General features: G+C 38.1%; 1 long non-coding RNA gene across 1 annotated transcript; it reads right to left on the bottom strand.

The window, feature by feature from the left end:
* Window positions 1–1613: 1613 nt before the first annotated feature.
* LOC128655270 (uncharacterized) lies at window positions 1614–6417 on the bottom strand. The gene is made up of 2 exons (XR_008401747.1): window positions 6337–6417; window positions 1614–2910 (listed from the first exon to the last, which is right to left on the bottom strand). It is a non-coding gene; the product is annotated as an uncharacterized LOC128655270 (long non-coding RNA).
* Window positions 6418–24958: the final 18541 nt, after the last annotated feature.

Raw genomic sequence — 24958 nt, 5'->3', positions numbered from 1 at the left:
ACAGCTCTGCTGTGGGTGTCCTCTTGCAACTTCATGTTGGGAAGGAAAATATCCCACAAGTAATGGATGAACCCGAGGACTGGATACACCTTTACAAGAGAAAGAAAACTCTAATTCTAGTCGTGTGCATCCTGCTTGTATTTATCAACTACTTCTCTTTGCCAAACGCCCATAACTAGCTCAGTAGGGTAGGTTTACTTCTTATAGATTAGCGCATGCAAAATATGTCAGCATTTTACAAATAACAGATTATTATAGCATTTATAGCTATTATTGCAGCATATTTGAATTCATTGAATGCTCTATCATTATGAAAATTTGGGATTCCACATGTTAACTCCACTACATTCCTTGCACTTAGACCACCTTTAATTATCCCTTATTGTGTAAGAAATGTCTGTACAGTTGGCAGATACTGACTTGCTCACTTTGGTTTTCTTACTTTTTGCATCCAACTACCACTTACACTGTAAGCTCTCTAGAGAGCAGATCCCTATAATCCTTGTACCACAGGGAACTTCCCTGTCTAGTCTATCATTACCGCTGCACAAACTGTTAAAGGGACAGTAAACACTTATACACCTCCCCAGGGATAGGCACGGACATAGGCTGTGGTGGACATTTTCCAAAGTACAGACCTTAGTGAAGGACACCAAGGTACATTTGAAATTAAAACCATTATTTTATAGTGCTTGGTGTTATTATACTGATGCAGATACCACTGATCCTATAACCAGCCCTCTTCTGGCTATACCCATGAGCCAGTGTCACTACTGTGTCTTTGTATAGTGCTTGGTGTCATTATACTGATGCAGATACCACTGATCCTATAACCAGCCCTCCTCTGGCTATACCCATGTGCCAGTGTCACTACTGTGTCATTATATAGTGCTCAGTGTTATTATACTGATGCAGATACCACAGACCCTATAACCAGCCCTTGTCTGGCTATACGCATGTGCCAGTGTCACTACTGTGTCTTTGTATAGAGCTGGGTGTTATTATACAGATACACATCCAGTATTTCTCTGGCTTTATTTATTCCATAACTTATCACCCAATATCGCTAACAGTCTCTTGACAAGCCACTGACTTTATTCACACTACATATTTTTTTTTATTCCTATTATTTAATCAGAAAGAAAAGATATATACTAAGGTTGTGGCGGACACTGCAAGGGCTAGTCACGGACACCAGTGTCCGCGTACGGACACCTTGCCTATCCCTGCACCTCCCTCTAATCATGGGTGCTGCCATCATGGAACCTAGGTTACACTGCAGCTATCTGAAGGAGAGTTTCACATGTGCGAACAGGTCAGTGCTGCAATGTAGCGAAAGATAGATTTGGTGGGAAATAACCTCACGCCAAATGTATTTAATGTCCCTTTAATGCAGGGGTCAGCAACCTTAGCACCCCAGATGTTTTGGAACTAGATTTCCCATGATGCTCATACACTCTTTAGGCTGGCTGAGTATCATGGGAAACGTAGTTACAAAACATCTGGGGTCCCTAGGTTACTGTCCCCTGCTTTAATGCATTCCCAATAAAGACAATAATTATAATGCAGACTTGCACACTGCCTGTCTAATTTTACTACAGCAAGGTTGGCAGTTATTTAACAAATCCATTTTAACTTTATTTGCAGTTTATTTCACTGTTACACTTTCAGACACAGTACAGCTCTCTGCAGACAACTTATAAACCTTTTTAACTAGAACAAGTCTTCATTCCCTTACATCACTTGATACAGATAGATTACAAGCCATGCTTTACCGCTAGAGTTTCCTAGGCAAGACAGGGATGCAGGGACAGAAGGCTTACAACCGAATGCAGCCCTTCATGCCAGTCAGGTATTTTCAGAGCCAAATTTATATTTGTGAAACAGCAACACAATAACATTTAGATTTGCACAGATTTTAGTGTGTTGCTGTTTCACAAGTATAAATACAGCTTCGAAACATACACGGAGGACCGTCTTCTTCCGCATTCAGAGGTATCCAAAACCTGCAAATACTTTAAAGTCAGCTCTGTTCCCTTTGTAAGTATAATTATTTTGCTTGTCACCACATTCTGGTGCTTAATTGGAAGGGAAAAAAAAAAAGAGTAAGATGTTATTCATCAGCAATAAAGTTTCTAATTATCAATATATTATATAATTTGTAATCTATTAAGTCTTTGTTGTAATACACATGTATTAGTTGATTATAATGCATGTATGATATCGATGTTTTACGTACAGAATTTTTATCATGTGTGTGTATGTAGAACCACGAGCTAGCCTGCTACACAGTCTGCATCGCTGAAGAAAGCAGAAACGTCACAATACAAAGTAAGATCACATTTGCCAAAAAGCGCACAAGGACTTTTGTGTTACATTTCATAACCAAGAAATAGAATAAAAAGACAACTACTACATTACTTTACTCTTTCTTGCTCACAAACCAGATAGACACAGTACTCATAATTTTACTGAATTGAGAAATACACAGCATTTAAAAAAAAAAAAAAAAAATCTTCAGTGAAATAACAAAATATTACAATTGTTTGTAAACTTCCAACACAAATATACAATGTTCTTTTATCATAATATATATATACCTTGCACCTAGTTTAAATTATATGATCAAACAAAACGTGGATTTATACATTCTTGCAGAAGGTGCAGAGTTTTTACATATCTGAACATAAAGCAAATAATGCCAAACAAGCTGTTCATCTGGTCTGATTCAGCAGTCATGTATTTAACAGTAAAAGCAAATATGGTTTCCATATGGTTTTGTAAGCTTGATTCATATTAAGCAGTGTGCCTGTGAACCTTCATCAAGGGATGCCTCAGCTGGGAATGCCTCTTCATTTATGCACATAATGAGAAGGGAAGGTGACGGCCCAGAAGCACTTTCAGGTAACACTGACAAAACATAAAAAAGGCATCATTTATACCTTAAAGGGACAGTCTACTACAGAAGTTTTATTGATAAAAAAAAGATAGATGATCCCTTTATTACCCATTCCCCAGTTCTGCATAACCAACGCGGTTATATTAATATACTTTTTACCTCTGTGATTACCTTGTGTCTAAGCCTTTGCAGACTGCCTCCTTATTTCAGTTCTTTTGTCAGACTTGCAGTTTAGCCAGTCAGTAATGACTCATAAATAAATCCACGGGCATGAGCACAATGTTATCTATACGACACACATGAACTAGTGCTGTCTAGCTGTAAACAACTATTGAAATGCACTGAGAGAAGCGGCCTTTAAGGACATAGAAATTAGCCTACCTAGATTTAGCTTTCAACAAAGAATACCAAGAGAACAAAGCAAATTTGATGATACAAGAAAATGGGAAAGTTGTTAAAAATTGCATGCCCTATCTGAATTATGAAAGTTTAATTTTGACTAGACTGTCGCTTTAAGTTTGATTGGCATTCCCATTCTAAACATGATTTGTCAAATGTTTTTACTTTGAACTGGTACTATAACTTTGGTAAATATTAATCAGCAACTACTACAAATATTCTTAATGAACAGCAACAGGGAAAAAAAAACAAGGGAAGGAAACACAGTGAGTCTATGGATATGAGCATAAGACACAGAAAATGCTATATTTTGTATTTAAGTTTCTAGTAAGATTGGCACACCATAGACATATAATTTCCAGGGAGTTTAAAGCAATATAGCCACATCCAACTTGTAGTAGGAAAGGGTTAGGAATTCTACAGATTACTGCTTAAAGGGATAATATAGTAAAAATGTAACTTTCATGATTCAGGCAGAGCATGCAATTGTTAACAACTTTCTAATTTACTTTTATTATATAACTTGCTTTGTTCTCTTGGTATCCTTTGTTGAAAATCATACCTAGGTAGGCTTGGGAGCTAGATGCCGATTGGTGGCTGCACATATATGCATCTTTTCATTGGATCACCCAATGTGTTCAGCTATCTTTCTTTGTAAGAGGACCTTGCTGCACCTCTAACAAAGGAAACCAACAGAATGAAGCAAATTTGATAATAGAAGTAGATTGGAAAGATAAAAACATTGGGTTCGATGTCTTTTAACAAAGATTATCCATTGCACAATTAATATTGCTTGTGCAGAATGAGCATTGATCCTGTCTACAAACTGGAACTTCCTTTCGCTGGTACGGACTGCTATTCATTTCAAAATGGTATTCTGGTGAAAGACTGTTATATCCATAAAATATTACATCCAGTTTATTTCTTCCCAGTTCTTTTTACAAAAACATGTAAAAAAAAAATTGGCAAGACTAAACATATACAATGGTTTACCATTCATTAGCCTCTTATCTTGATACAAAATAAGGTAGGCCTATATTCTTAAATAAAAGTGTGGGGGGAAAAAGTCTTATGTAACTTTAGCCAAGAATTCAGGTTCTGTACACAGCACCAAATTGTATTAAATGACGTTCTTGAACTCGCAATGTATATAGCTTTAAAACACTTCACACTGTAGCTATGAAAAATAGTGTTAACTGTTACATATCTTAAAGAGGTGCTTCTAACAAAGCATAAGATCCCAAAATCTCTTCATACAATGGATATAAGCCAATGCTTGCAAAATGTGTGTGATCAGAGTCTTGCACCCATTTAGTTCCTGTAATCATAACAACTGGAATTTGAACCTTTAGTGCATCTTAGCTTAATTTTTTTTATGTAGAAGCTGTATGCTGCATTAAAGGAGGGTGATATATAAAATGGTAAATCTAATAATGTATAATATATAAAATGGTAAATCTAATAATGTATAATATATAAAATGGTATATCTAATAATGTATAATATATAAAATGGTAAATCTAATAATGTATAATATATAAAATGGTAAATCTAATAATGTATAATATATAAAATGGTAAATCTAATGTATAATATATAAAATGGTATATCTATTAATGTATAATATATAATATAACACCTACAGTTGGTCTTTCTATATAGGCAAATAAGAATAGAAACTGGTAGTTTCAAAAACTGTTCAGATAAAACACACGTTTACATAGGTAACCAACCGGTATCCTTACCGGAGATCTATCCAGACATTGCACTATTTTGATCTTCTGAGATTGTCTCTTCTATTAGTGTATTCATTATTTGCACTTTATATCCATTACATTGATAGGCATAGACTTTTACATTTACAAAGTGAATACATTATGTACATTGCTAATGAAAAATATGCATAATAAAACCTATGTACATAGATATAAACTACACATATAATAGGTATAAAAGAGATCAAATAGATATTTTCTATAGAGGATCTCCGCTGTTGTACTAAGAATAGGATAAGTCTGCAACAAATGCATTTGGAATTAATCATGCAGAGTAATATCTATGAAAGGTATATAAATACAAGCCTATATTATAATATTGTGTACACTAAGAAATAGTACAGAATATATACATAGACAAAGTTCTGCAAATGTAAAAGCTTATGTGCACTGCTGCACATTCAATAAGCAGTTTATATAGATTTGCATATAATAATAGTGTACATAAAAGTACATTAAGTACATTACTGCAAATAACATTCCAGAGAGCATAAAATGTACAACAGTATAGAGTGTGCAGACTGCCATAAAACAAACTATCTGTTTAGATCCACTTGAAATAGAAGTACAATGCCTCATGGACCTATATATAGGTATTGATATCACAGACAGTTATAATATATGATAATGGCACCATATGTCATTATGTTTAGTACAATACATATCTGCACATATTACAGTAAAATGTTTACACTATAGACTACATAAGAATGTGCCTGAAGTGTACAGCTGGCTAAAGGTTGTTAGAAAAAAACCTGTATATAGGATGTTATCAATCATGTGATACCCCTCTGATAACTATGATATATACAGCATATAGGAACTTATAAGCAGAGTGTTTAACAAGAGTATGAAACTCAGTAATAGCTGCTAAATATGCTGCCATAGCCTTGTGCAAGCTATTTTTAAACTCACATATTTCCTTAGAGGAAGTAGAATTTTGCGGCTGAATTGTATGCAATATTTAGGTACACAACAGACAAAGAGTTGGTTGATTTGACACATTGGGACATAATGTACAGGGAGGGTTTTCAGTAGATAACTCATCTAATGTCTTAACATTGATATCAGTGGGGACAGATTCAGTGTGTTCTATGGTGTGTAATAGCAGAGAATGCAGACACCAAACATACACATATACAAGAAAAATGGCTTTCTACATTAAGGCAACAACCCCTCTGACTTAGTGAGTGTACACTAAAGCCCCAAGCTAAAGACTGTATGCCTAAGTGACCCCCCCAGCAGCTCCTCCATGGTACTCACCCCCTCCTGTGACAGGACTTGCTGCTAAAGTCTGAAAAAAATGCAGGCCAAAGGCTCCTGAGCTGCTTTGCTGCTCTGTAGCAGCTCCGGAGTAAGATTGGGAAGCTGAGGGGGAGGGGCTACCGACCGGTGTAGTACTACTACCTCAGAAATACTTAAAATGTATTAAATACCAAAAGTGTGCACCAACCAGTATATACACACACACCTTCAATAAAATAACCCCTACCACACTAGAGCATTGTTTTCTTAAAGGGCCAGGCACCTATTTTCAATAAAGTGCTTAAAATAAATAATAAAGCTCCTTTTTACTCTGATATTGGTGCTGCTGTTTGTGGATATACATGATGGTAGTTATGGCTGAAGTCGCATAGGGAAATACATTGCACATAACAGGGTATTCCTATGTCCTTGTATCAATTAGCTGCTGTGAAGTCTCTTCTATCTTCTTTGTGAATGATTATTCCAAGGGATTATGGGTCTCACATTGGTCTGAGCGCCCAAATAAAAATCCCTAAACAAGTAGCTAGAACACCTCTATTCTCAACCAACTCCTGAGAGGCCGAGAACAGAACTGAATACAGATGGGAGAGATTTTAAGCTCTTGTATGGGTTCTTGGCCTCCTCCTAGTGGCGGGAAATATATCCGATATGTTATGGAGGACTATGGACCATCATCATTTTACAAAATAAATATAAGAATTCTGAAAAAGTTCTAACTTTCCAGGCAATCCTTAAAGGGACATGAAACCCAAATGTTTTCTTTCATGATTCAGATAGAGAATACAATATTAAACAACTTTCTAATTTACTTCTATTATCTAATTTGTTTCATTCTCTTGGTATCATTTGTTGAAGAAGCAGCAATGCACTAACGATTTCTAACTTAACACATTGGTGAGCCAATCACAATCAATATATATATGCAGCCACCAATCAACAGCTAGAACCTAGGTTCTCTGCTGCTTCTGAGCTTGCCTAGAAGGAAGCAAATTAAATGATAGAAGTCAATTGGAAGGTTGTTTAAAATTGTATTCTCTATCTGAATCATGAAAGAACATTTTTGGGTTTCATGTCCCTTTAAGTTCCCCACAGTGTTTGTCATTACCACCTCGTGTTGAAGTTTATTCCATGAATTAATCCTTTAAAGAAGTGCTTCTGCAAATTACTCCTGAAACTACTACCCTTCAGCTTGAGATCATGACCCCTTGTTCATGAATTTTTCTTTTTATAAAAAATACTCACAGCCTCAGGTTAACTAAGCCCATTAATATACTTTATTATTTTAGCAGCCCTTTTGAGCTGATTATTTCACCTGTGCTTTAGCTAAGATATAATGAATATCTGACCTGGGTTAGGCTAAAGCCTTACTAAAAAAGCATAACAGATTAAAATGGTAAAGTGCTGAATCCGCTGATCAGGAACATAACCATTAAGCTCTTTCTGCTACTGAGGAATGGCCCATTGATCTGTCTGACAATTTAAGACTTCCCAATGCAGCATCACATAAGAAATCAGAGGAAATATAGATATTGTTCAAAATATGATAAGATTCTGACTGAGTCAATCTCTATGGTCTCACAACAGAAGCTGCTGATTTTAGAACTCTGGCTTGTGATGATGAAGTTTGGAAATTGCGCCTTAGAGAGACGACTCAGCTCTTACATCCATGACATCCGTTAATCCAGAAAGATGCCCGGTAAGAATATAAGTTACTTGTTTAAGTTGGGCTACAGGAATATGTACCTTAGATATTCAATCAAAAGCTTATGATCAACAGATGAAATAGAAAATAAAATCTTTTTTAGGAAAAAGGCCTTTTATATCCACAAGAAATGGATGCAAATGAAAACTTTCCACTTTTCAAAAAGATGAAGAGTCCTGTAAATTAAATTTAGGAGATCACATCGTAATTTATTTAATCAGCTTATAAAGTTCCTCCTCTTGAAATACAGCAATATCTTCTTTAATCTCTCCCTCTTCAGAAGAGGAAACACTTATTATCATCTCATTCACAAACAAAATGTCCTCTAAAACATATCTGGATATTTTAGAAGGTCGTACACCTGAAATATTAGAATCTTCACAAACAGTAATGGACAGGGTTTGATTTCAGAGCTCACTGCAGAACGTCCTGCAATTGCCACAGCATACCTAGTGATCTAGTGGACAATCATCACATCGCCAGGAAACCCAGAAGTGTTGGGTTACTGCCGAACGCTTAAGGGAGCCCGATGGAGGGGGTAAGTATTAAAATCCCTCCATCTCAGCTCCCTTAAGCCCCAGAAACCCCAAAAACAAAAACGTTTCACAAAACTCATAACTAAACTGTAACAAAGTACACTAACACCCATAAACTACCTATTAACCCTTAAACCACCACCCTCCCGCATCACAAACACTATATTAAACCTATTAACCCCTAATCTGCCGCCACCCACATCGTGACTATTAAATAAACCTATTAACCCCTAATCTGCCGCCCACCCACATCGCCAAAACTATTTAAAAATATATTAACCCCTAAACCGCCGCTCCCAGACATCGCCGACACTATAATAAAGTTATTAACCCCTAAACCTCTAGCCTCCCACATCGACGCCACTAAATAAACCTAATTACCCCTAAACCACCGGTCACCCAACATCGCAAAACACTAAATTAAACTATTAACCCCTAAACCCTAACTTTAAATTAAAATTAATATATAACTATAAATAAATAAAAACTTACCTGTGAAATAAAAAAAACTAAGGTTAAACTATAAATTAACTTAACATAACTATTCTAATAAAAAAAACAAAAAACTACCAATTAAAAACCTAAATTAAAAATGTAAAAAAACGCTACGAAAAAATAAAAAAAATCGAAAATTACAAAAAATAATAAACACTAAATTACGAAAAATAAAAAACATTAAGCTTACAAAAAACAAACAAAATTATCAAAAATAAAAACAATTACACCTAATCTAATAGCCCTATAAAAATAAAAAGCCCCCAAAATAAAAACACCCACTAGCCTACAATAAACTACCAATAACCCTTAAAAGGGCCTTTTGTAGGGCGTTGCCCTAAGTTAAACAGCTCTTTTACCTGTAAAAAAAAATAATACAAAGTCCCCCTCAACAGTAAAACCCACCAACCAACCCCCCAAAATAAAAAACCTAAGCTACCCATTTCCCCTTACAGCGGCATTTGTATGGGCATTGCCCTTAAAAGGGCATTCAGCTCTTTTTCACTGCCCTTAAAAGGGCATTCAGCTCTTTTACAATTGCCCAAAGCCCTAATCTAAGAAAAAAACATGAAACCCCCCCCCCCCCTCCCCAACACTAACCCCATTAAATCGACTCACGGTTCCTGAAATCCGGACATCCATCTTCATCCAGGTGGCGACACCTTCATTCATCTCGGGGACGTCTTCTATCTTCATACCGGCGGCGTGGAGCGGAACTCTCCTGGAAGCCTATCCCATCCTGCGTGGAGCGTCCTCTTCATACGGTCACCGCCGTACACTGAAGTTGAAAGCAAGGTAGCTGTTTCAAAATGGCGTACCTTGCATTCCTATTGACTGATTTGATTCTTCAAATCAGCCAATAGGATGAGAACTACTAAAATCTTATTGCCTGATTTGAACAGCCAATAGGTTTTCAGAAGCTCTCATCCTATTGGCTGATTTGAATCAAATCAGCCAATAGGAATGCAAGGTACGCCATTTTGAAACAGCTAACTTGCATTCAACTTCAGTGTACGGCGGTGACCGTATGAAGAGGACACTCAGCGCAGGATGGGATCGGCTTCCAGGATAGCTCCACGCCGCCAAGATGAAGATAGAAGACGTCCCCGAGATGGATGAAGAATTCTCGCCGTCTGGATGAAGACGGATTTCCGGACTTCAGGAACCGTAAGTAGATTTAATGGCATTAGTGTTAGGATTTTTTGGGTGTTTTTTTCTGGGTGTTTTTTTTTTTTTTTTTTAGATTAGGGCTTTGGGCAATTGTAAAAGAGCTGAATGCCCTTTTAAGGGCAGTGAAAAAGAGCTGAATGACCTTTTAAGGGCAATGCCCATACAAAAGCCCCTTAAGGGACAAAGGGTAGCTTAGTTTTTTTTTTTTTTTAGAGTTAGGTTTTTTATTTTAGGGGGTTGGTTGAGTGGTGAGTTTTACTGTTGGGGGGGACTTTGTATTTTGTTTACAGGTAAAAGAGCTGTTTAACTTGGGGCAATGCCCTACAAAAACTAAATTTATACTTACCTAATAAATTTCTTTATTTCTGGATATGGTGAGTCCACAACGTCAACAATTACTGTTGGGAATATCACTCCTGGCCTGCAGGAGGAGGCAAAGAGCACCACAGCAAAGCTGTTAAGTGTCACTCCCCTACCCACAATCCCCAGTCATTCGACTGAAGGAAATAGGGAAACAAGGAATAACACAATGGTGTAGAAGTGCCTAAGATTTAGTCAAAAATAATTATCTTAACTTTAAGGGTGGGGTCGTGGACCATATCCGGGAAGAAAGAAATTTATCAGGTAAGCATAAATTTTGTTTTCTTTCCTAAGATATGGTGAGTCCACAACGTCATCAATTACTGTTGGGAAGCAATACCCAAGCTAGAGGACACAGATAACTAGGGAGGGAAAACAAGACAGGTATACCTAAACAGTAGGCACCACCGTTTGAAGATCCTTTCTCCCAAAAGAAGCCTCAGCTGAGGCAAAAGTATAAAATTTGTAAAATTGTTGAAGGCCCAAGAAGAGGAGACAGCTCTCATGGAATGAGCCGTAATTCTCTCAGGAGGCTGATGACTCATAGGCCAAACGAATAATACTTCTCAGCCAGAGAGAAAGAGAAGTAGCAGTAGCTTTCTGATCCTTACGATTTCAAGAGAAACAAACAGGGAAGAAGACTGGGGAAAATCCTTTGTCGCCTGTAGATAAAATTTCAAAGCACGCACAACATCCAAGTTGTGTAACAAACGTTCCTTATGAGTAGAAGGATTAGGACAAAGAGAAGGAACAACAATTTCCTGATTAATATTTCTATCTGAAACCACTTTAGGAAGAAAACCCAATTTAGTACGAAGATTGGCCTTATCAGCATGAACAATAAGGTAAGACGAATCACACTACTGCAAAGCCGAGATTTTCGAAACTCTCCGAGCAGAAGAGATAGCAATAAGAAACAAAACCTTCCAAGATAACTTAATATCTGTTGCAAAACCTTAAGAACAAGGTTAAGGCTCCAAGGATGAGCAACAGACAAACACAGGCTTGATTCTGACGAAGGCCTGACAAAAGGATTGAACACATGGCACATCCGCCAGACGCTTGTGCAACAAAACAAATAATGCAGAAATCTGAACCTTCAGAGAACTGACTGACAACTCCTTCTCCAGACCTTCCTGGAGAAAAGACAAAATGTTAGGAATCCTGATCTTACACCAAGAGTAGCCCTTGGATTCACACCAATAAAGGTATTAACGCCATACCTTATGGTATATCTTTCTAGTAACAGGCTTACGAGCCTGAATCAAAGTCTCAATGACCGACTCAGAAAACCCACGCTTAGACAGAACTATGCGTTCAATCTCCAAGCAGTCAGCTTCAGAGAAACGAGATTTGGATGAAGGAAAAGATAGAACAGTTTTGATTTTCTGACCTCCGGGGAACTCTTTACCAGATTCACTTTCCATCCGTGGGAACGTAAAAAAGACAACAAGATCTCTGTATGAGAGTTTGCTTGTTGAAAAGATGGCGCCTGAACCAATATGTCGTCCAGGTAAGGCGCCACTGCAATTCCCCGAGACCTGATCACTGCCAAGAGAGCCCCCAGAACCTTTGAAAAAATTCTGGGAGCTGTGGCAAGGCCAAATGGAAGCGCCAGGAACTGAAAGTGTTTATCTAGAAAGGGAATTTTAGAAACTTGTGATGATCCCTGTGAATGGGAACATGAATATATGCATCCTTCAGGTCTATGGTCGTCATGAACTGACCCTCTGGTATTAAGAGAAAAATGGACCGAATTATTATTATTATCGGTTATTTGTAGAGTGCCAACAGATTCCGCAGCGGGGGCAAACCCTTCATGCTGATTTAGACTCAGCTGCGGGTTTCCTTGATTGATTCCCCTTGTTCCAAGATTGATTGGGCTTCCAAGAAGTCTTGGACTGTTCCTGCTTGGAAGAGGAAGGCTTTCACAAAAGGAACGAAAATTACTTGAACATCCTTTAGGCCTATTTTTCTTGTCTTGCGGCAGAAAAGACCCTTTCCCTTCGGTAATGTCAGAGATTATTTCTGCTAGACCGGGTTCAAACAAGGTCTTACCCTTGTAAGGAAGTGCTAGAAGCTTGGATTTAGAGGTATCATCCGCTGACCATGATTTCAATCACAACGCTCTGCGAGCTAGCACAGCGAGGCCAGATATCTTGGCTCCCAGCTTAATACCTTGCATGGCAGCATCAGAAATAAAGGAGTTGGCTAGCTTGAGAGCCTTAAAGGGACAGTGAAGTCCAAAAAAAACTTTCATGATTTAAATAGGGAATGTAATTTTAAACAACTTACCAATTTACTTTTATCACCAATTTTGCTTTGTTCTCTTCATATTCTTAGTTGAAAGCTAATTATAGGAGGTTCATATGCTAATTTCTTAGACTTTGAAGACTGCCTCTAATCTGAATGCATTTTGACCACTAGAAGGCATTATTTCATGTGCTTTATACAGATAACATTGAGCTCATGCACGTGGAGTTACCCTGGAGTGAGCACTGATTGGCTAAAATGTAAGTCTGTCAAAAGAACTGAAATAACGGGGCAGTTTGCAGAGGCTTAGATACAAGGTAATCACAGAGGTAAAAAATTTATTTCTGTAACAGTGTTGGTTATGCAAAACTGGGGAAAGGGTAATAAAGGGATTATCTTTCTTTTTAAACAACAAAAATTCTGGTGTTGACGGTCCCTTTAATCCTGTCTTGTATCTCCTCCAGAGGAGTCTCTACTGGAAGAGAATCAGATAAAGCATCGTACCAATAAGATGCTGCACTGGACATAATGGCAATACAAACTTCAGGTTGCCATTGAAGACCCTGATGAAAATACATCTTCTTCAAATAAGCCTCCAGCTTTTTGTCCATTGGAGCCTTAAAGGAGCAAGTGTACTCAATAGGAATAGTGGTTCTCTTAGCCAGAGTAGAAATGGCTCCTTTTACTTTAGGCACCGTCTGCCATGACTCTTTAATGGAGTCAGAGACCGGAAACATCTTTTTAATGACAGGAGACAGTGAAAAAGGTATCCCTGGCTTCTCCCCTGTGCTATAATCTCCGTAGCACGGTCTGGAACAGGAAACACTTCCACAGAGGAAGGAACCTCAAAGTATTTATTAAGCTTACTTGATTTTTTAGAGTTGACCACGACAGGCGGGTCGGAGTCGTCCAAGGTAGCTAAAACCTCCTTTAACAGTGCACAGAGGTGTTCAAGCTTAAATCTGAAGGATACAACTTCTGCATCAGAAGAAGGAATTATACTGTCCGAATCTGAGATTTCACCCTCAGTGGCTACCGATGTATCCTCCTCCTCAGAATTATGAAGGAGGAAACCCAGGGTAGTAGAAGCCGGAGCAGAAACCTTACTATCTGAATCCTTAATTTTCCTCTAGCGTTTTCCCTGTAGCATGGGAATGGCAGCTAATGCCGCAGATACCGCAGGAGATAACTGGGCAGCAATTTCTGCTTTCAAATAAACTCCTCCAGGAGGTTGAGAGGAACCGCAGGATACTGCATGTGATGCCATTAAGGCTTGGGACGTCTGAGGAGAACGTTGTGGCATTGCCTGCACAGCATCAACCTGAGAGACTGTTGGCTCAGAAACAAAGAGTCTATCTTTATTTTTTAACGTTCTATCTATACATGAAGAACAGAAAGGCAAGGGTGGCACAACAAAAAACTCTAATCAAAGTGGACATTTGTCCAATGCAATAGCATCTTGCTCCTTAAAGGGACAGTCTACACCAGAATTGTTATTGTTTTAAAAGATAGCTAATCCCTTTTTTACCCATTCCCCAGTTTTGCATAACCAACAGTTATATTTATATATTTTTTTACCTCTGTGATTATCTTGTATATGAGCCTCTGCAAACTGCCCCTTTTTTCAGTTCTTTTGACAGACTTGCAGTTTAGCCAATCAGTGATAGCTCCCAGGTAACTTCACGTGCACAAGCACAGTGTCATCTATATAAAATTCATGAACTAACACCCTCTAGTGGTGAAAAACCTGTTAAAATGCATTCTTAAGAGGTGGCCTTCAAGGTCTAAGAAATTAGCATATGACCCTCCTAGGTTAAGCTTTCAACTAAGAATACCAAGAGAACAAAGCAAAATTGGTGATAAAAGTAAATTGGAAAATTGATTAAAATTGTATGCCCTATCTGAATCATGAAAGTTTATTTTGGACTAGACTGTCCCTTTAATAGGGGTAGGGGAGTAACACTTAACAGCTTTGCTGTGGTACTCTTTGCCTCCTCCTGCTGGCCAGGAGTGATATTCCCAACAGTAATTGGTGACGTTGTGGACTCACCATATCTTAGGAAAGAAAGGCCCTTTTAAGGGCTATTGGTAGTTTATTGTAGGTTAGGGTGTGTTTTTTTTATTTTTTATAGCGCCATTAGATTAGGTGTAATTGTTTTTATTTTTAAAGGGTTAGAAAACTTAGCCCAATGGTACTGAAATAAGACAGTATTAGAATTAACAGCATTTATATAATAAAATAAACATACTTTTCCTGTAAATGAGGCATCTTAACACCTTATAAATAACTTTGAAAATCTCATAACTCGAGTGCATTGACCACCCATAAAAGTAGGCAGTGTTTTTTTTATAAATAATGTAACGTGTTGCATCCAATAGTGCAGCAGTTGTCATTTTAATATTCATGACAGGATCATTACCACAACGCATGAGCACTTGTAATCTACTGGATTTGCATGCGCAGTTTAACATAGAATGCTCAGCGGCCATATTATCTATGCTGATATTATTATAAGCAATAGTAAATTGGATGTGACTAAGGTTAATTATTAACATCTGAATTTACTATTCTTTGCGTTGAGAGACAGACTGAGACTGATAGGTTAGGACTTGGGAGGAGCAAGCTGCAGTCTGCCTTCAGTGGCACTGACCAACAACACTAATGTATGTTACGGCTCTTAAAATATAGTAACATTCCAGTGATGAGTATATTAAATAGGAGAGTGTTCTGTTGTGCAACTTGTGCTGTGATATATGATCTGACTTCCCAGAGCACTACAAAGCATGTGGCCGCTATTACGGACCCAGCCGGCACTTGACAGGAGGCGGCACTTCAGTCAGTGACTATATCACATTTATAGTCAGACTGCCACTCTGTGACAGTGACTGACTGTCCTCTCTGCTCTGGATCAAATCCGATTGACAGGCTCAGCAGCATAATCAGCATTGTGATATTATATATGGTGATCTATACAAAATATATTTATCTCCAGCAGTCTAGTTCTGATAAACTGCAGTGCGATTTCAGACATGCAAAATAGCGACTGACCCGTCGCTGTCAAGATTGGGATTGACAGCGGAGGATCAGCAGCTATATTGCCTGTCTAAAATGCGAATGAAATCGCACTGCAGTTTATCAGAACTAGACTGCTGGAGAGATAAATATATTTTGTATAGATCACCATATATAATATCACAATGCTGATTATGCTGCTGAGCCTGTCAATCGGATTTGATCCAGAGCAGAGAGGACAGTCAGTCACTGTCACAGAGTGGCAGTCTGACTATAAATGTGATATAGTCACTGACTGAAGTGATGCCCCCTGTCAAGTGCCGGCTGGGTCCGTAATAGCGGCCACATGCTTTGTAGTGCTCTGGGAAGTCAGTATTCAGAAGGGATAACGAGCCGCCTTTCCCCAATTATACCAGCGTCTACGTCACTATCCCTGTTTCGAGCACTTTGTTAATGACATCCTGCAGGAGAGGAGGGGGCTGAATAAGCGCATGTGTTAGCCTTTAAAGACTTTACATGCGCATGCGGGCCACCATGATGTTTCTACCTAGGTAGAACATCGTTATAGGGCACACAAGATAAAAACTGGGTTTGGCGAAATAAAGATTTTTTTAATGACAAATATCCAGAAAACGGCTGAAAACTTTTAATAGGTACTTATTACGAATAATCAAAATATCTATTAAAGTTTTAAGAAAGATTTTTAAAAAAAATTGAATTTACTATCCCTTAAAGGGACACTCAGGTTATATTAAATTTTCATGATTCAGATACAGCATGTAATTTTAAACAACTTTCCAGTTTACTTCTATTAAAAAAAAATGTGCAGTCTTTTATATTTACAATGTTTGAGTCACCAGATCCTACTGAGCATGTGCAAGAATTCACAGACTATACGTATATGCATTTGTGATTGGCTGATTGCTATCACATGGTACAAGGGGAGTGGAAATATACATAACTTTGAAATTTGTTATAAAAAATATCTACTACTCATTTGAAGTTCAGACTAAGTGCTATTGCATTGTCTTATTATTTTGCATTTGTTGATTATGCAAATCTAATGTGTTGACTGGTCCTTTAACTTAACTTAGTTTATTATTTTTTAAAAGCTTGGTGTTTTTTATTTTTCATAATTTAGTGTTTATTATTTTTTGTAATTTTAGATTTTTTAAATTTTTTGATAGTGTTAGGTTTTTTAAATGTTAAATTTAGGTTTTAAATTGGTAGTTTTTTTTTAATTAGAATAGTTATGTTAATTTATAGTTTAAACTTAGTTTTTTTTATTTCACAGGTAAGTTTTTATTTATTTAAATATAGTTATATTGTAATTTTAATTTAAAGTTAGGTTTAGGGGTTAATAGTTAAATTTAGTGTTTTGCGATGTGGGGGGGGGGCTGGCGGTTTAGGGGTTAATAGGTTTATTTAGTGGCAGCAATATGGGAGGCCGGAGGTTGAGGGATTAATCATTTTATTTAGTGGCAGCGATGTCGGGATGCGGCGGATTAGGGGTGTTTAGACTAGGGGTTGCATTACAGAGATTTTTTATCCCGCACTTCAGGTGTTAGTTTTTTTTCGAACACTCTCTCCCCATTGATGTCTATGCGGGAAAGCGTGCACGAGCATGTCAAATCAGCCCTTGGCTCTTGTGCGGTATGTTGCTTAACGCCACCATATCGCATGCACAAGATGGCTTTTCAGTAACTCGTAATGGCAGTACTATGGAGGGTGAAATAACGCAACTTTTTTGGCGTTAATTTCTCACCCTGTTTAGAGCAAAATTCGTAATCTAGGCGATGGGTAATAGTGATTACCTGGTGTTAATAGTTGTGCATTTATTTGAGTGGAGGCTCATGGGAACCCCTATGTGCAGATCAAAATTATATACATATACCCAAAGGGCCTTTTTAATATGTAAATAACCATTTTTATTACAGTAGAGTTTAGAAAACACACAAACACACTTTTTTACAACCTTGTTTATTTAAATTTTAATAAAAAACATAATTTATGTAAGAACTTACCTGATAAATTCATTTCTTTCATATTAGCAAGAGTCCATGAGCTAGTGACGTATGGGATATACATTCCTACCAGGAGGGGCAAAGTTTCCCAAACCTCAAAATGCCTATAAATACACCCCTCACCACACCCACAAATCAGTTTAACGAATAGCCAAGAAGTGGGGTGATAAGAAAAAAGTGCGAAAGCATAAAAAATAAGGAATTGGAATAATTGTGCTTTATACAAAAAAATCATAACCACCACAAAAAAAGGGTGGGCCTCATGGACTCTTGCTAATATGAAAGAAATGAATTTATCAGGTAAGTTCTTACATAAATTATGTTTTCTTTCATGTAATTAGCAAGAGTCCATGAGCTAGTGACGTATGGGATAATGACTACCCAAGATGTGGATCTTCCACGTAAGAGTCACTAGAGAGGGAGGGATAAAATAAAGACAGCCAATTCCGCTGAAAAAAATCCACACCCAAAAATAAAGTTTAAATCTCATAAAGAAAAAAACTGAAAATATAAGCAGAAGATTCAAACTGAAACAGAAGCCTGAAGTACTTTTCTACCAAAGACAGCTTCAGAAGAAGAAAACACATCAAAATGGTAGAATTTAGTAAAAGTATGCAAAGAAGACCAAGTTGCTGCTTTGCAAATCTGATCAACCGAAGCATCATTCCTAAACGCCCAGGAAGTAGAAACTGACCTAGTAGAATGAGCTGTAATCCTTTGAGGCGGAGTTTTACCCGACTCGACATAAGCATGATGAATTAAAGATTTCAACCAAGATGCCAAAGAAATGGCAGAGGCCTTCTGACCTTTCCTAGAACCGGAAAAGATAACAAATAGACTAGAAGTCTTTCGGAAATTCTTAGTAGCTTCAACATAATATTTCAAAGCTCTAACTACATCCAAAGAATGCAATGATTTCTCCTTAGAATTCTTAGGATTAGGACATAATGAAGGAACCACAATTTCTCTACTAATGTTGTTAGAATTCACAACCTTAGGTAAAAATTTAAAAGAAGTTCACAACACCGCCTTATCCTGGTGAAAAATCAGAAAAGGAGACTCACAAGAAAGAGCAGATAATTCAGAAACTCTTCTGGCAGAAGAGATGGCCAAAAGGAACAAAACTTTCCAAGAAAGTAATTTAATGTCCAAAGAATGCATAGGTTCAAACGGAGGAGCTTGAAGAGCCCCCAGAACCAAATTCAAACTCCAAGGAGGAGAAATTGATTTAATGACAGGTTTTATACGAACCAAAGCTTGTACAAAACAATGAATATCAGGAAGATTAGCAATCTTTCTGTGAAAACGAACAGAAAGAGCAGAGATTTGACCTTTCAAGGAACTTGCAGACAAACCTTCATCCAAACCATCCTGAAGAAACTGCAAAATTCTCGGAATTCTAAAAGAATGGCAGGAAAAATGATGAGAAAGACACCAAGAAATGTAAGTCTATAATAAATCTCCCTAGATACAGATTTACGAGCCTGTAACATAGTATTAATCACAGAGTCAGAGAAACCTCTTTGACTAAGAATCAAGCGTTCAATCTCCATACCTTTAAATTTAAGAATTTGAGATCCTGATGGAAAAAAGGACCTTGCGACAGAAGGTCTGGTCTTAACGGAAGAGTCCACGGTTGGCAAGAGGCCATCCGGACAAGATCCGCATACCAAAACCTATGAGGCCATGCTGGAGCTACCAGCAGAACAAACGAGCATTCCTTCAGAATCTTGGAGATTACTCTTGGAAGAAGAACTAGAGGCGGAAAGATATAGGCAGGATGATACTTCCAAGGAAGTGACAATGCATCCACTGCTTCCGCTTGAGGATCCCTGGATCTGGACAGATACCTGGGAAGTTTCTTGTTTAGATGAAAGGCCATCAGATCTATTTCTGGAAGTCCCCACATTTGAACAATCTGAAGAAATATTTCTGGGTGAAGAGACCATTCGCCCGGATGTAACGTTTGGCGACTGAGATAATCCGCTTCCCAATTGTCTATACCTGGGATATGAACCGCAGAAACTAGACAGGAGCTGGATTCCGCCCAAACCAAAATTTGAGATACTTCTTTCATAGCCAGAGGACTGTGAGTCCCTCCTTGATGATTGATGTATGCCACAGTTGTGACATTGTCTGTCTGAAAACAAATGAACGATTCTCTCTTTAGGAGAGGCCAAGACTGAAGAGCTCTGAAAATTGCACGGAGTTCCAAAATATTGATCGGTAATCTCACCTCCTGAGATTCCCAAACCCCTTGTGCTGTCAGAGACCCCCACACAGCTCCCAACCTGTAAGACTTGCATCTGTTGAAATTACAGTCCAGGTCGGAAGAACAAAAGAAGCCCCCTGAACTAAACGATGGTGATCTGTCCACCACGTCAGAGAGTGTCGTACAATCGGTTTTAAAGATATTAATTGAGATATCTTTGTGTAATCCCTGCACCACTGGTTCAGCATACAGAGCTGAAGAGGTCGCATGTGAAAACGAGCAAAGGGGATCGCGTCCGATGCAGCAGTCATAAGACCTAGAATTTCCATGCATAAGGCTACCGAAGGGAATGATTGTGACTGAAGGTTTCGACAAGCTGATATCAATTTTAGACGTCTCTTGTCTGTCAAAGATAGAGTCATGGACACTGAAACTACTCTGAAAACCTAAAAAGGTTACCCTTGTCTGAGGAATCAATGAACTTTTTGGTAAATTGATCCTCCAACCATGATCTTGAAGAAACAACACGAGTCGATTCATATGAGATTCTGCTAAATGTAAAGACTGAGCAAGTACCAAGATATCATCCAAATAAGGAAATACCACAATACCCTGTTCTCTGATTACAGACAGAAGGGCACCGAGAACCTTTGTAAAATTCTTGGAGCTGTTGCTAGGCCAAACGGTAGAGCCACAAACTGGTAATGCTTGTCTAGGAAAGAGAATCTCAGAAACTGATAGTGATCTGGATGAATCGGAATATGCAGATATGCATCCTGAAAATCTATTGTAGACATATAATGCCCTTGCTGAACAAAAGGCAGGATAGTCCTTACAGTTACCATTTTGAATGTTGGTATCCTTACATAACGATTCAATATTTTTAGATCCAAAACTGGTCTGAAGGAATTCTCCTTCTTTGGTACAATGAAGAGATTTGAATAAAACCCCAGCCCCTGTTCCAGAACTGGAACTGGCATAATTACTCCAGTCAACTCTAGATCTGAAACACATTTCAGAAATGCTTGAGCCTTCACTGGGTTTACTGGGACACGGGAAAGAAAAAATCTCTTTGCAGGAGGCCTTAGCTTGAAGCCAATTCTGTACCCTTCTAAAACAATGTTCTGAATCCAAAGATTGTGAACAGAATTGAACCAAATTTCTTTGAAAAAACGTAATCTGCCCCCTACCAGCTGAGCTGGAATGAGGGCCGCACCTTCATGTGGACTTAGGAGCTGGCTTTGATTTTCTAAAAGGCTTGGATTTATTCCAGACTGGAGATGGTTTCCAAACTGATACCGCTCCTGAGGATGAAGGAACAGGCTTTTGTTCCTTATTGTGAGGAAAGGAACGAAAACGATTATTAGACCTAAATTTACCTTTAGATTTTTTATCCTGTGGTAAAAAAGTTCCTTCCCCCAGTAACAGTTTGAGATAATAGAATCCAACTGAGAACCAAATAATTTATTACCCTGGAAAGAAAGGGAAAGCAGAGTAGACTTAGAAGACATATCAGTATTCCAAGTTTTAAGCCATAAAGCTCTTCTAGCTAAAATAGCTAGAGACATATACTTGACATCAACTCTAATGATATCAAAGATGGCATCACAAATAAAATTATTAGCATGTTGAAGAAGAATAATAATGCTATGAGAATTATGATCTGTTACTTGTTGCGCTAAAGCTTCTAAACAAAAAGTTGAAGCTGCAGCAACATCCGCTAAAGATATAGCAGGTCTAAGAAGATTACCTGAACACAAGTAAGCTTTTCTTAGAAAGGATTCAATTTTCCTATCTAAAGGATCCTTAAAGGAAGTACCATCTGCCGTAGAATAGTAGTACGCTTAGCAAGAGTAGAGACAGCCCCATCAACCTTAGGGATTTTGTCCCAAAACTCTAATCTGTCAGATGGCACAGGATATAATTGCTTAAAAACGTTTAGAAGGAGTAAATGAATTACCCAAATTATTCCATTCCCTGGAAATTACTTCAGAAATAGCATCAGGGACAGGAAAAACTTCTGGAATAACTACAGGAGATTTAAAAACCTTATCTAAACGTTTAGATTTAGTATCAAAAAGGACCAGAATCCTCAATTTCTAATGCAATTAGGACTTCTTCAGTAAAGAACGAATAAATTCCATCTTAAATATGAAGATTTATCAGCATCAACCTCTGAGACAGAATCCTCTGAACCAGAAGAACCATTATCAGAATCAGAATGATGATGTTCATTTTAAAAATTCATCTGAAAAATGAGAAAGTTTTAAAAGACTTTTTACGTTTACTAGAAGGAGGAATAACAGACATAGCCTTCTTAATGGATTTAGAAACAAAATCTCTTATGTTATCAGGAACACTCTGAGTATTAGATGTTGACGGAACAGCAACAGGTAATGTAACAGTACTAAAGGAAATATTATCTGCATTAACAAGTTTGTCATGACAAACAGTACTAACAACAGCTGGAGGACAGATACCATAAGTTTACAGCAGATACACTTAGCTTTGGTTAGCTCCAGCAACCAGGCAGCGATTTTCCAGAAGTATCTTCTGACTCAGTTTCAACGTGGGACATCTTGCAATATGTAATAGAAAAAACAACATATAAAGCAAAATTGATCAAATTCCTTAAATGACAGTTTCAGGAATGGGAAAAAATGCCAGTGAACAAGCTTCTAGCAACCAGAAGCAATAAATAATGAGACTTAATAATGAGAGACAATATTGACGCCCATATTTTTTTAGCGCCAAAAAAAGACGCCCACATTATTTGGCGCCTAAATGCTTTTGGCGCCAAAAATGACGCCACATCCGGAACGCCGACACTTTTGGCGCAAAAAAAAGTCAAAAATGACGCAACTTCCGCGACACGTATGACGCCGGAAACAGAAAAAAATTTTGCGCCAAAAAAGTCCAGCGCCAAGAATGACGCTATAAAATGAAGCATTTTCAGCCCCCCGCGAGCCTAACAGCCCACAGGGAAAAAGTCAAATTTTAAGGTAAGAAAAAATGATTTATTCATATGCATTATCCCAAATATGAAACTGACTGTCTGAAATAGGAACGTTGAACATCCTGAGTCAAGGCAAATAAATGTTTGAATACATATATTTAGAACTTTATAAAAAAGAGCCCAACCATAGCTTAGAGTGTCACAGAAAATAAGACTTATCTTACCCCAGGACACTCATCTACATGTTGTAGAAAGCCAAACCAGTACTGAAACGAAAATCATAGAGGTAATGGGTATATATATATAAGAGTATATCGTCGATCTGAAAAGGGAGGGGTATGAGATGAATCTCTACGACCGATAACAGAGAACCTATGAAATAGACCCCGTAGAAGGAGATCATTGAATTCAAATAGGCAATACTCTCCTCACATCCCTCTGACATTCACTGCACGCTGAGAGGAAAACCGGGCTCCAACCTGCTGCGGAGCGCATATCAACGTAGAATCAAGCACAAACTTACTTCACCACCTCCATAGGAGGCAAAGTTTGTAAAACTGAATTGTGGGTGTGGTGAGGGGTGTATTTATAGGCATTTTTGTAGGTTTGGGAAACTTTGCCCCTCCTGGTAGGAATGTATATCCCATACGTCACTAGCTCATGGGACTCTTGCTAATTACATGAAAGAAACAGAATTTATGCTTACCTGATAAATTACTTTCTCTGCGGTGTATCCAGTCACGGATTCATCCTTTACTTGTGGGATAGTCTCATTCCCTACAGGAAGTGGCAAAGAGAGCACACAGCAAAGCTGTCCATATAGCTCCCCCTCTAGCTCCACCCCCCAGTCATTCGACCAAAGGTTAGGAAGAAAAAGGAGAAACCATAGGGTGCAGTTGGTGACTGTAGTTTAAACAAAAATTTTTTACCTGACTTTAATGCCAGGGCGGGCCGTGGACTGGATACACCGCAAAGAGAAAGCAATTTATCAGGTAAGCATAAATTCTGTTTTCTCTTGCAAGGTGTATCCAGTCCACAGATTCATCCTTTACTTGTGGGATACCAATACCAAAAGCTTTAGGACACGGATGAAGGGAGGGAACAAGACAGGTACCTTAAACGGATGGCACCACTGCTTGCAAAACCTTTCTCCCAAAAATAGCCTCAGAAGTAGCAAAAGTATCGAATTTATAAAATTTGGCAAAAGAATGCAGTGAAGACCCAAGTCGCTGCCTTACAAATCTGTTCAACAGAAGCCTCATTTTTGAAAGCCCATGTGGAAGCCACTGCTCTGTAGAAGGAGCAGTAATTCTTTCAGGAGGCTGCTGGCCAGCAGTCTCGTAGGCCAAACGGATGATGCTTTTCAGCCAAAAGGAAAGAGAGGTAGCAGTCGCTTTCTGACCTCTCCTCTTACCAGAATAGATAACAAAACAAAGAAGATGGTTTGAACTGATATCCTTAGTTGCTTGTAAATAGAACTTTAAAACACGAACTACATCAAGATTGTGTAATGAGACGTTCCTATCTTGGAAGATGGATTAGGACACAGAGAAGGAACAACTATTTCCTGGTTAATATTCTTATTAGAAACAACTTTAGGAAGAAAACCAGTCTTGGGTACGCAAAACTAACCTTATCTGCGAGGAACACCCAGGTAAGGTGAATCACACTGTAAGGCAGATAATTCAAAAACTCTTCTAACAGAAGCTATCAAAAACAAAACTTTCCAAGATAACAACTTAATGTCTATGGAATGTAAAGGTTCAAACGGAACCCCTTGACTGAAAGAACTAGATTCAAACTCCATGGCGGAGCCACAGGTTTATAGACAGCTTGATTCTGACTAAAGCCTGAGCAAACGCTTGAAACGTCTGGTACCTCTTGCCAGACGCTTGTGT

The sequence above is a fragment of the Bombina bombina genome, chromosome 4, assembly GCF_027579735.1.
Source record: "Bombina bombina isolate aBomBom1 chromosome 4, aBomBom1.pri, whole genome shotgun sequence".
Taxonomy (NCBI): domain Eukaryota; kingdom Metazoa; phylum Chordata; class Amphibia; order Anura; family Bombinatoridae; genus Bombina; species Bombina bombina.
Note: the sequence above shows the minus strand (reverse complement) of the source record. Positions and strands in the feature narration are given on the sequence as shown.